At 44.3% G+C, this 12254-nt stretch overlaps 1 long non-coding RNA gene across 1 annotated transcript in view; it reads right to left on the reverse strand.

Moving 5' to 3' along the window:
- LOC122128704 overlaps nt 1-1934 on the reverse strand; it is a 1999-nt gene extending 65 nt beyond the window's left edge. Inside the window, exons 1-3 of the long non-coding RNA XR_006151579.1 lie at nt 1809-1934; nt 337-482; nt 1-146 (exon numbers count right to left, since the gene is read on the reverse strand). The exon at nt 1-146 is cut by the window's left edge and continues 65 nt beyond it. This is a non-coding gene — a long non-coding RNA (uncharacterized LOC122128704). The remainder of the gene's footprint in view (nt 147-336; nt 483-1808) is intronic.
- Between the last annotated feature and the right edge of the window lie 10320 nt (nt 1935-12254).

Raw genomic sequence — 12254 nt, forward strand, 5'->3', positions numbered from 1 at the left:
CCGCGTAGGGTCCAGAGACGAGCCGTGCCATCAGCCGAGGCACTGAGCAGGTAGGGGAGTGTGTGTGACTCCACAAGCTCCACACACACCAGTGCACCATCATGAGCCCTCCAGCTGTGCAGGAGTGGAGGCCTTTCTCCTGTGGGCTAAAGTGAGAAAGCAAATAAAGTCACACACTCACCCCCTCCTTTCTCCCTGTGGTTTGTTTTTATTGCACCTGACAACCAGTAATGATATGAAGGCTATATGGAACCATTTAAAGATATGATATGGTGGAAAGGCCATTACACATGACACTGAATCGATTAAAAGTCTCCTCGATATTTAGTCCCTTACCCCATCTGCGGTGCCCAGGCAGTGCTGAGAGATGTCCCACACCTGCAGACCCCCGGCCGTGTCCCCTGTGACCAGAAGCCTGTTGTCCTGGTCGGAGCTGAGCCGTAACACACACTCACCAGGCCCCCGGGGCGCATAAAACTGCCCTGTGACAGACAGGAAGCAGCAGTGTCACCTCAGCATTCATTAATACAGACACTGGGCCAGGTTTCCTATGGGGTTCTCTCTACAGCCTAAACGCCAAGCTTCCCAGCCTCCTTTTCTTGTGATGGATTCCAGTGAAGTGTGGCTGAAGTCTTGCAGTTCCTAGTCCCACTTTACCTGCTGGAATGTGGACGCTAGACTGCTCAACAGATGAACTGTGCCGGCTTTGGGGAAGCTACGAGCTCCTGTGGGGCTCCTGCACCACTGTGTCATTCTTCGGCGTCCAGGATTCAGTCATCGTGGATCTCGCTGTAGCTCCTGTTTCAACAGGAGTGATTGCAGGACTGTCCCTTCTATCTGGTCTGTAGATCGCCGCCACCAAAGGGTCGACATGTCCGACATGTTGGCTGCAGTGTGCTTGCCCTTCTGCCCGATGTGTGTTGACTAGTGTGCTGGGCCTCTCTACCTCACGCCCTGTCGTTTGCTACATATCACCTCAAGAGCAAATCTACTCTACTGTGAATTCATTGCTGAGTTTAAACTGCGGCAAAAAAAATGAGACTGGCATATTTACAGTGACATATGTTTCATATGTTTCTTTGTATATGTGAAGTTACCTCACGGGTGTCCTGAAAGGTGCTTTTAAATGAAGTGTATTGCAGCGATCTCACAGAGTCAGGCGTCTCTGCGGAGTTCTTGCAGTTTATTAAAAACAGACGCAAGCATTCAGACACTGATACAGAATGGCAACTGCAGCAAGCTCACACACGCAGACACATCAGACTGACTTGGGGTGGACAAACACTAAAACACAAGGAAAATCACACTAGGGCATAAATCATAACGTGCTGACTCTAATTGCTAACAGAAAATACACGCTAACATTAACATATCAAGGAAACCACAAGACATTCTAAATTAGAACACAACACATGGATTTAGACATGTATCACTCATTCTTCCATTCACACGGAACACAAACACTCCCACGGAACACTACAGCATTACTATTATTAATGCTGTATAAAAGCAGTCACAGGAAGGGTTGACATCACAAACGTTTTTAAGCTGCACTTAAGCTGTGATGTATTGCAACCAATCTGGTTGTAAGTGCAACCAATCTGCAGCTTGCTGCTTTTAACTCCTTTACGGCTGAAACACATGAGGTTTTAACCACACACTTGATTTGTCACACAAAAATGACAACCATGTGTAGCTTATTGCATTTGTGGATGTGTACCTTAAGGCTATGGTTTGGATTTAATAGGTGGAATTTAAAGGCTGTCATAAGAGGAGGGTTGGGATTTGGGGGTTCTACTGGGGCTCACCGTGGCAGTGTGGGGGTCCGCTGATGCTCCACCAGCAGACGTAGCCAGCCTGGGAGCTGAGCAGCAGAGGCCTAGATGCCCACTGCCCACTCTGGGCCCTCCGCTGCAGGAACAGCAGCCCGTCCACGGGGGCCGGAGCCCTGGATGCGTAGAGAAACAATAGCTGTGACACCGGGCTGCGTTGCGTTGGCCGGACTCAGTTTCATATGTAATACTTAGTAAGCTGCTTACACCTGAAGTAGTAACAAATGAGTAATTAAAGATTTATTAATCGATAAGCGAACATGCCACTACGAGATGTACATTAAGGGAAAGGTTAATGTTGAAGGATACAGTTATTAATATAAGAGGAAACATGTTTTAAAGGCCTTAACTAATCAACTGTATAAAAAAAACACAGCTTCAGCCTATGTTCTCCATCTGCAGCTGGCTGTACTTATTCAAACTCTATTCAGTCTGTGGGATTCACCATTCAGGCAGGGCACTGTGCAGCCTAGCCAGTGGTTTCTCTGTGTCCAGGGTCCAGACGATCACCTCCCCATCGAAGCTCCCGGTGGCCAGCAGCCTCCGCAGCGGACAGTGGGCCCCTGCCAGCACGTCGTCTCTGTGCTGTCGCCCGGACTTCCACGACACATCTGCTTTCACGTACACATTCTTGAGAAAGACAGAAAGGACATCAACAGCTTTCGTTTCCAGGGGGCTGTCGTATATAGGTTACTAACGCACCGGAGAGACCTGTTATCTGGGTGTTTTGTTTTTCACCAGTTGTTATTTCCCAACAATTTGAAATCATCTTTTTTGACTTTTGATTTCAAATTATTTTGTCATGGCTATCGTTTCTCTAAATTTCCCAGAGCATAACGTTCCCATAATATTATGTTTTATGTTATACTATATATTTTACTATGCTGTATACATCGGATGAAACATTCCTTGAATAGAATCGCCGCCTCAGCTCCGGAGCCTGACAGGAGTCAGACAGCCATGAAAGCTACCCTTGTCATCAGGGGTGTTTCTCTAGCTGCGGCCTCTACCACAAAACCCCAAGATGGCTACAGAGTTATGACTGCATGTGTAGGGAGTGTGTTTTTTCTGGCCCGCCTTCAATCCTAGGAATCTGATGGTGGGTGTAGGAATACATGCATGGTGTGTGAAGGTGTGTGTGTGTGTGTGTGTGACAGAGACTGTAAATACAGTATGTCTCACATTAGGGTTTGTGATGGTGTACTGGACGATCTGTTGAGTCCATCCCACTGCCAGGAGACGGTTGCCTGGGAAACAGATGATCCCAGTCACCTCTGTGTCAGAAACTGCCTCCATCTTGTGTAGGCAGTGTCCATTCAGAAGGTCCCACATCTACTGGAGAAGACAACCCGTTCACAGTCTACACAAACATTACACCTACTACCTGGAACAACTCTAAGTATAGCTCATTTATAGAGGGGATTTTTTTTTTACTATTTTAAGGTTACAAACACAAATGTGTAGGCATGTGGATTTCTGTCTCCTCTTTTCTGAGACGTATTCATGGTGCCTTCAGTCTCTTTTACAGTGTACAACAGAAAAGTAGTTTTGCAGGCTTTCTCAAATGTAAAAATGTAATATAAATATAAAATATACAAATATAAAAATACAGTATTTACATCCTCCTGCCCCGTGATCTATTGGTGGAGCTACAGTTAAGTCTCATGTACAGTCTCATGCCAGCATAATAAATCATGTGTTAACAGCGTATATCTCGGTGTTGGGGCAATAGTTTTTAAACAGTTTTTAGTGTTTAGTATGTGTGTTGCCTTGATGGTGCCATTGGAGGCGCCAGTGAGCAGGTGCCTGTGGGTATGGTCCAGGGCCACGCAGGTGATCTCCTCCTCTCCATGGGCGTGTTTCACCTCCAGGGTCTTACAGCCGGTGTCAACGTCCCACACAGCCAAAGAGGAGTCAGCACTGGCTGTCACCACCTGGACCATTCAGGGGAACACACACAGAGGTGCGCTTAGCAATGTAGAAGGGTCCCCACAAAACCAGTCAAAAGTACACACATATACTGTACATACACTCATAGGAATACACACATGTGCACTCTCACAGTCATACACACATGTTTGTACACTCACAGTCATACACACATGTACACACACACACAGTCACACACACATGTACACTCACAGTCATACACATGTACACACTCATAGTCATACACACATGCACATGCACTCACAGGAATACATTTCTATTCCTATATTATTGTTTATTTTATTTTTCATTCACCTCATAAGAAACATGTCCTAAAAAATGTCTTCAATCGATATACAGTATATATATCACAAATATCATTTGAGCTTTTGCTTGGAATTGGACCTGAAGCTTCTGATATGAACTGACCTGTCCAAGGTGGGGGTTGTAGATGGCACAGGTGTAAGAGGCAGGTCTGGTGTCAGTGCTTCTGTCCTGTAGACGCAGGCATCCTAGGTAGTCCTTGCAGGACACCAACAGCATATTGGGTGAGGTCTGGTGCAGCAGGAAGGGGAAGTGGCCGTGTTCAGGACTCAGGCCGGGCTTAACGCAGGGGAACCTCAACTGCAGGGTCCTCACACAGCGCTGTGATGGGATGTCCCAGATCTTCAGCACCTAGTGGACGATACAGTAGCATTCCTCTATGGCCAAATACAGCATATTATAGCAGCCCATGCTAGTCACTGGCGTTTGGCTAATTATCATCACCAAAGGTATTCCTGTGTTATGTTGCAGGGGTTCTGTATATTATAGATTCAAATTACTCATATCTGTAATTTTAACTTTTACTGATATGAACAAATGGTACATTAATAGATGAACTGATGGATGGATGGGTGTATTGATGTGTAAATGGATAAAGAAGGGTTGTTAAGTATTTGATGGACTGAATAAATGAACGAACCAGACCACCTCTCCCTCCCCTATGAAACCCCATGTAACTTATTCTCTCAGTCCCTGCTGCACGTACAGCGTCTCTTGAGTAGCTGAAGATCTTGTTCAGCGTCTGGTGTATGGCCACATCGAGTACGGTAGTGCCGTGGCCGTGGAGGGCGGCTACCGGCTGGGACACGACGTAGCGGTTCCACAGGCGCACTGCCGGGTCCAGACCGCCTGTCACCAGCAGACTCAGGGCAGGACAGAAGTCAAAACTGGTCACCCCCTGGGGGGAGCGAGTCAAATGTGTCAGTGTCATGAGAGTAAAATATAGGCCATTTGTCATTTTCAGCCTTCAGTTATTCACTTCACCACCCATGCTGGGTTGTTGTTGTTTATGCCTTAGATTGTTTTCACATTTTTATTCTCATAAATTCATTCTTATTTGTCTTATAAAATCGTATTACCGTTTATTGAGTCATCTTATTTCTGTTGCAAGGCTTTTTTTGCCCACTTTTGATTGTTCTTCATTTATTGCACTTCCCACACATCTGTGTTTTACATCGGCTCGGTTTTATCCCTTTTTTCCCTTTTATCCATTGTGCTCTGTTTCAAGCTTGTGTTCTGGATTTGGGGAAGCTCTTATAGAGTGTGCTTGTTAAATGCTGTAAAGGACCTCTGTTTTTAATTAGAAATGCAACCCCAGCTCTTGGAGAAAAAATAACTAAACATAAAATAAGTGAAAAACAACCACCACCCCTTTGAATCTTAATCATGGGGGTATATTTAGCGTCAATAAGTGTGTGTCCCCACACACACTCTCCTGTGTGATGAGGCGTGGTGGGACTGCCCCCTGTGGAGGTATGAACTTACTGTCAGCGTTTCTCAGTAGATCATTCATAGATAATTACCACATCAGAAAAGTCTCTTTCAAAATGCCCGGGTCAGTTGACCTCAGACAAGGTCAAGGTCACTCTGACTTGTGTCATATCAGTCACTCATGATGTTTAAATATTTGAGTCTTTGTGTGTTTAGTGTTCCCTTCACTGCACTGTAGATTGAAAATGCTCTTTTTTTCTCATAGCAAACAAATAGGGCTTGTGTCATCCAAAATGGTGGATGGTAATGGATGGTAAATTAACTAACAAAGAAACAAGGAAGGTGCCACTGACCAAGCTTGGACTTAAGACCTACAGAACAATGAATGCCATCAATGTTTTATTTACATATACTGAATGTCAAACCCACCTTATTCATTTTCCAAATATAGCTTTTCCCTCTGAGGTTCAGGTCCATGATGACCACTGATGTGGTGGCGCTTTCTGATGATGTAATAATCAGTTCACCATGGGATTCATACTTGATCCTGTTAATTGGTTCTTGGTGAACTCTGGAAAGCTGCTGATAGGTAACCAGAGGGCTGTTCGGACACAGGTCCTGCAATGTGAAAAAAAACCGTAATGGCTAAGTGTAAGTTTAACCACACTATGATTCAGACTAGCATTGTATCAAGACAGTATCTGAAAAGCTTTTACCACACTCTCTATGAAAGATATGGCTAAATTCTACAGGTGGTGGCATTCTTATCCTTTTTTTAAATACTTTTTTTATTTGTTACTCATTTTCTAAATACATTTAGAAAACACCTGTTCCTCTTTACATTCTATAGTATAATTCGGACAATCTACTGTAAAGTTGATTTAAACAAGTATACAAATAAAAATAAGCCAAATAAGCCAGCATATCTGCCATACACACCTGCATGTAAAGCCTGTGGGGGCCTTTCTGATTGCTGAAGGGGATCTCAAACAGGCCTTTGAGAGGCTTCAGGAACCAGAGCAGGCTTACAAAGCCCTTCTCATCTCCCCACATCAACAACGAGCGATCTGCTGGAGACTGAAAGGTAAAAAGAGATCACTGTACACAGCTATGAAATAGCCTATGGCAATTCATCGGATGATCAACCCTTCTGATTTATGAGGGTATGGTGTGACAATTTATTATGATCCGTCATACCTTGGCGTCATACCAGTAACACATTGAGGTGACGGCATTGCTCAAACCTGCAGAGATTGGAAGATAAACAAGAATTGACTTGTGCGGCTGACTTTCAGCTCGGTGTCTTCCCAGCTTATAGCCCTCAGACGTGAGACGCACCAAACAAGTGGAACTCTTCGGTGTAGTTGCTCGTAGAGATGTCAAAGAAGCGGAGCTCCCTGCCCAAGGTGGCCACCACCAGCTTGTGAACGTTGGGCATGAAGACGGCATCGATGGCCCAGCCATTGAACCTCCCCCGCACGTGTCCCCCCTCAACCGGCTCCCCAATGAGCTGTCAATCACGTCAAGGAAGATGGAAGAATAATCAAGTGGTGAGAAGTAGGAATCCTATCTGGCCTCACACTGTTCAACCTTCAGAAAAACAAGGATTACAAATCTGGAGCACTTTACATTTTCCTCAGTTTGTCTCAGTAGGAGCAACATGAAAGGTTCCAGCACATTCTCAATTTAAAAAGCTTTCAGGCAAGGGGTGAAGGAGTCCCCTCTGTGAAACAATGTGTTCCAAGGAGATAATAGGACGCCCCAAAGTAATATTAAGAATCTGGCTTAACCCTGTTTTGGAAACTGTGTAGAAACATGGCAATGATAAACAGCATTTTAAAGAGCACTTTGAACTTTTTTTAATGTTGATAATCGTCTCAACCACAATGCCTGCTAACACAGCCACAAGGGCTGCATATGGCACTGGTAGACATATTACGGTAGTTGTTACTGTGCTATTCTGACTGCCTAACAACCCCCTGCCACCGACAAACTAGTTGAGGTTTGCTTCACAAAAACATCCCAGGTGTCTACATTGCATAAATGTTTCAAAAAAACGTTGCTGGGATAACAGATTAAATGCCAGGGAATTAGATGGCCTCGGTTGTCAAAGAGGAGGTGTTCTGTCTAATCCCCCATGATAGGCCAACTGTTTGTTTAATCTATCACTGCCAACCTTTGTTTGCTCACCTCCAGTGACTTCAGGAGGTGGAGGTGTCTGTTCCAGACAGAGAGAACTCCACCCTTGCTGACGGTGATGAAGCGGAGGGGTGGAGGCTGGCTCACCAGCACAATGCGGATGACTGGCTCTTGCTGTGGGGTGCGGAGGATAAACCCAGGGTGTGTGTGTGTGTGTGTGTGTGTGAGAGAGACAAAAGATAGCTGTGAGTGGGCAAAAAACTAAATCCCCTCCCAAAATAAACCTGAGGGTTACTGCTCATGCACAGGTCAGACAGACAGACTGACAGACAGACAGACAGACAGACAGAGAGACCGACCGACAGACAGACAGACAGACAGACAGACAGACAGACATACAGACAGACAGACAGACAGACAGACAGACAGACAGACAGACAGACAGATAGATTGATTGGTTGGTTGATCTATCAATGACTGGTTGACCAGTCAAGGAGTCCAAGAATGTATGGTCAAAAATGACCTTCATTAACACTCACCATCCACATGTCTCACATTTACAAAACCTCTCATCAACCAGTGCTGGAAAATTGATGTCAGCATAGTGCTTTGCTATGTTAACGTGTCTCTTTCTCTTAACCGAGCGTGCTACTATCTCAAGGCCATGAGATGAACTCATGTTCTTAAGCATAATTTTCATCACCTTGTTATGCTGGCAGTGGTGGATGAGAGGCTGGGAGGTCAGGGCGTCCCCTCTGGCCTGTTCTTCTGATGACCTCTGGAGGGCGTGCTGGAGGATGTAGGAGCAGAACTCCTCCCAGCAGATCCTCCCTTCACAGGATGTGTCCACCTGTCCAAGGCAAAAGGCAAGGGAGGTCTGAGTTTTAGTATGTTTTGTTGTCGTATTAGCACTAGGTAAATCATAAAGATGACATTCTCAACCAGCAATGATGGCTAATAATAGCGTTTCTGTGCCAAGCAGTGTTGTCATTGTCTAGTATTTCATTACATTTTCATTAGTTGATTGGGCCTTGTGACCACATTCAGGAGATGTGATTGGCCACATGCCTCATGAAAGAGCTCCTCCATCTCACTGATCCAACCCTCTGAGTCTGGCAGGGTCCCCAACGCGGCACGGAACTCCTCCAGCCCCATGGAACCCCCCAGCGAACTGCCCCCTCCTGTGCCCGACTCTCTGCCTCTGTGAGGCCTGGGGTGTGGGGTCACTGGCTCGTCGCCGGGCCTGATGCTTGTGCCCAGTGGCCTCCTAACAGGCTTGGTGCCTGTGGCAGAGGTCAAAGGTCGACTGAAGCGTTCCCATAGCAGCTGCAGGTGCTCCAGTCTCAGCTCGTCTTGCAGGCTGACCCCTTGGCCCTTGTGACTATACAAAAAAAGGCAGACGACACATAGATGATATACACTGACAAACACACAACTAAGTCACATAAGTTGCACTAGCTAGGTAGTACACAGCTAAGAGGAAGTGGATTCATGTCATGACGTCATTAGGGGAAAGATAGCAGAAGATGTGGGTTGATTCACAAGAGGGCAAGATACATATACAGTGTGATGGAAAGAGGAACTGTACTGAAGAAGTGGAATGCCACAAAAAGGGTGATCATGTTGCTTGTCTTCATAGGCTGTTTGAGACTGTGTCTCTAGTGCCTCTGTCTGGTAAGTCTTGGAACAGTCACTAAGCTCAACAAGTGGCCCTTGATTGTGTGTGTGTGTGTGTGTGTGTGTGTGTGTGTGTGTGTGTGTGTGTGTGTGAGTGAGTGCATGTATGGTGGGGGATGACATGAGGGGCAATAATTATCAATCCAGCTTCCATCTACTATATCTGTGTATGTGTAATTTCCTTTTTTTTAAATGCATATAGGTCTCCACTGTTACTTCAGACAGAAAATGTAGTCCTCTAAAAGCATTCGTCTGGATATTTTGTGAATAGGGAATCACTTATTGCCTTTGATTTTGTGCAATGATTTAGCAATTTCTTCAGCGATTTTCTTGGTCCTTCTTACATAGAAGTCAAATTTCCATGAAAGTAAATACATTTGTTGCCAATGGCAACCATGCAATAATATAATCAAAGTCACACTGACATTCTCAATTGAAGTGAGTCAAATCAGAAACTGTCACTTTCTCTCTCTCTGTCTGTTTTTGTATGTGCAACAATTCAGATATTAAATGAAGAATTAAGGTTAGCTATGTTCCTCATTTCTGTGCTCCCTTCGTCAGTTTCAAAGTTGTACTGCTTACTTCAGAAAGCCTACATGACTGGAACTCTTGTAATTCATTCATGTAAAGATTGCCATAATTACATGAAGGACAAGTTATACTCCAATGAGCTGGTTTTTATTGTCATTTTGTGAATTTTCTCAAGGGCTTACACATTATATTTTGAGAATGGAAATCAACCTTGCATAAATAATTTAGTAATGGAAATACAACAATAATACGCGAAAAAAATGTAGTCGGTATGTTTTGTGAATAGGGAGTCACTTACTACCTTTGATTTCGTGCAATGATGTAACAATTGCTTCAGAATACTAATTTTTCTTGGTCTTTCTTTCAGGGAAGCCAAATTTCCATGTAAGTAAATGTCTTAGTTGCCAGTGGCAACCATGCAATAATATAATAAAAGTCACACTGACATACTCAATTAAAGTGAGCATTAAAGAAGGAATTAAGGTTAGCTAAGTTCCTAATTTCTGTGCTCCCTGCTTCAGTTTCAAACCTGTACTGCTTACTTTAGAAGACCTCCATGACGTGAATGAATGGAAATGAACCTTGCATAGATAATTTTGTAATGGATTCACAACAATAATAATGACACTGAAGATAGCAAAAGCCTTCTGTCACATCTACCAAGGCCAGAGTTGAGCCGATATAATACACCATAAGGATATTTAAAAAGCAGAAATATTGCGATCACAATTTCAAATATTTGTAACTGATAATGGATGATTTTTTCCCACTTTGAAATGTCATTCTTTACCAGGCAAACACTCACCGGCTACTACAGCTGGGGATTTCCTCCTCATAGACATTCCACGGATCATCCGTTTTCTTCCTGAAGGCCTCCATTTTCATTTACCTGTTCCTGCTCCCAATAAACCAATTCATCCCACACCCCCTACGAACCTGCTTAGAATGTATCCTTCATATCACTAACACATGGGAGACATCTCCTCTTGTGTCCAAGACCATCCATACTTACGAGACCAGACCCCCCAGGAAGGTGAGGTTCCGAAGGGAGTGGGAGGTGCATGAGGGAACACAAACTTTTGCTAACTTTAACAAACATCTGCAAACACCTCTTGTCCAGCTTCTCCTCCGTGGGGAAGGGCATGGGGGGTGTATTAACTCTTTGTCTCTTTCTTTTCTTTTCTCTCAGACAATTCACACACACACACACACACACACACACACACACACACACACACACACACACACACACACATACACACACACACACACACACACACACATGCATTACTCCACAACACAAGAATGTAGAAATCTGCAATCAGTCATCCATCAGTCACTCTGCAGGGAGTCTTCAGACACATGCACACACACACACACACACACACACATCCACGCACACACACAGAGTGAGAGACTTTGCTGGGGTTAGGTCAACACATCACAAGCTATGGGACTCACTGACTTAAAATGCATTTGTCCCTTAATGTACCAAAAATGTATTCCTTAAATATAGTAAAATGCCAAATTATCAGTTGAACAGAATTGATTTTCTCTGTCAGTAATATGCAGTAATCTTTCTCCTTCAGAACAGGTTGTCCAATAGTAGAGTTAGCGACATTGGATATTCTGTAATGTGTAAGACCCTGACATTAAGGACTGCTCTGGCTAATGATAAACTCCCTGTGGCTATAGGCCAAGCTGGATAAACCACGCTTGAAAAATGATTATTATCATTAGGCTTGTGTTGTGCCTATTACTAATACCTTTATGCATCCTTCCTGCAGTGTGTAAAATGAACCTGTACGTGCAGTTCACCAATACAGTAATTACAGCATCTTAAATGAAGCCTAGGGAAATTATTTCTTTAGCTTTAATCTTCCTTACTCACTAATTTAATACCACTGAGAAATCTTTAACTGACTCTAGTGATCCATTGGGTGATTAGAGGGCTGTGTATTCAAATTGCCATGGTTACACCACTTGTGTGCATGTCCACAGTGCTATGTTGCACACAGAAACTCAATGTAGGTAAGCCACTCAGCTGCGGCTGACAGGCTATATTGGAAATTTGACCATTGTATGTGAGTCTGCACACACACACAGACACACACACACACACACACACACACACACACACACACACACACACACACACACACACACAAACACACCCACACACACACACCCACACACACCCACACACACCCACACACATACCCATTACTCCAACATTGCTGTTACAACTACTGCAACTGATATACATAAAGCTACATCCCCATTCATGCTCATGTCAGAAGAAGCCTCATCCAATGTGTAGTGAGTGAGTGAATACAGTTAGAGACGTTGAGGTCCTCCAACCACAAGGGGGCGCTACACACACACACACAC

Source organism: Clupea harengus, chromosome 23, assembly GCF_900700415.2.
Source record: "Clupea harengus chromosome 23, Ch_v2.0.2, whole genome shotgun sequence".
In the NCBI taxonomy this organism is placed as follows: domain Eukaryota; kingdom Metazoa; phylum Chordata; class Actinopteri; order Clupeiformes; family Clupeidae; genus Clupea; species Clupea harengus.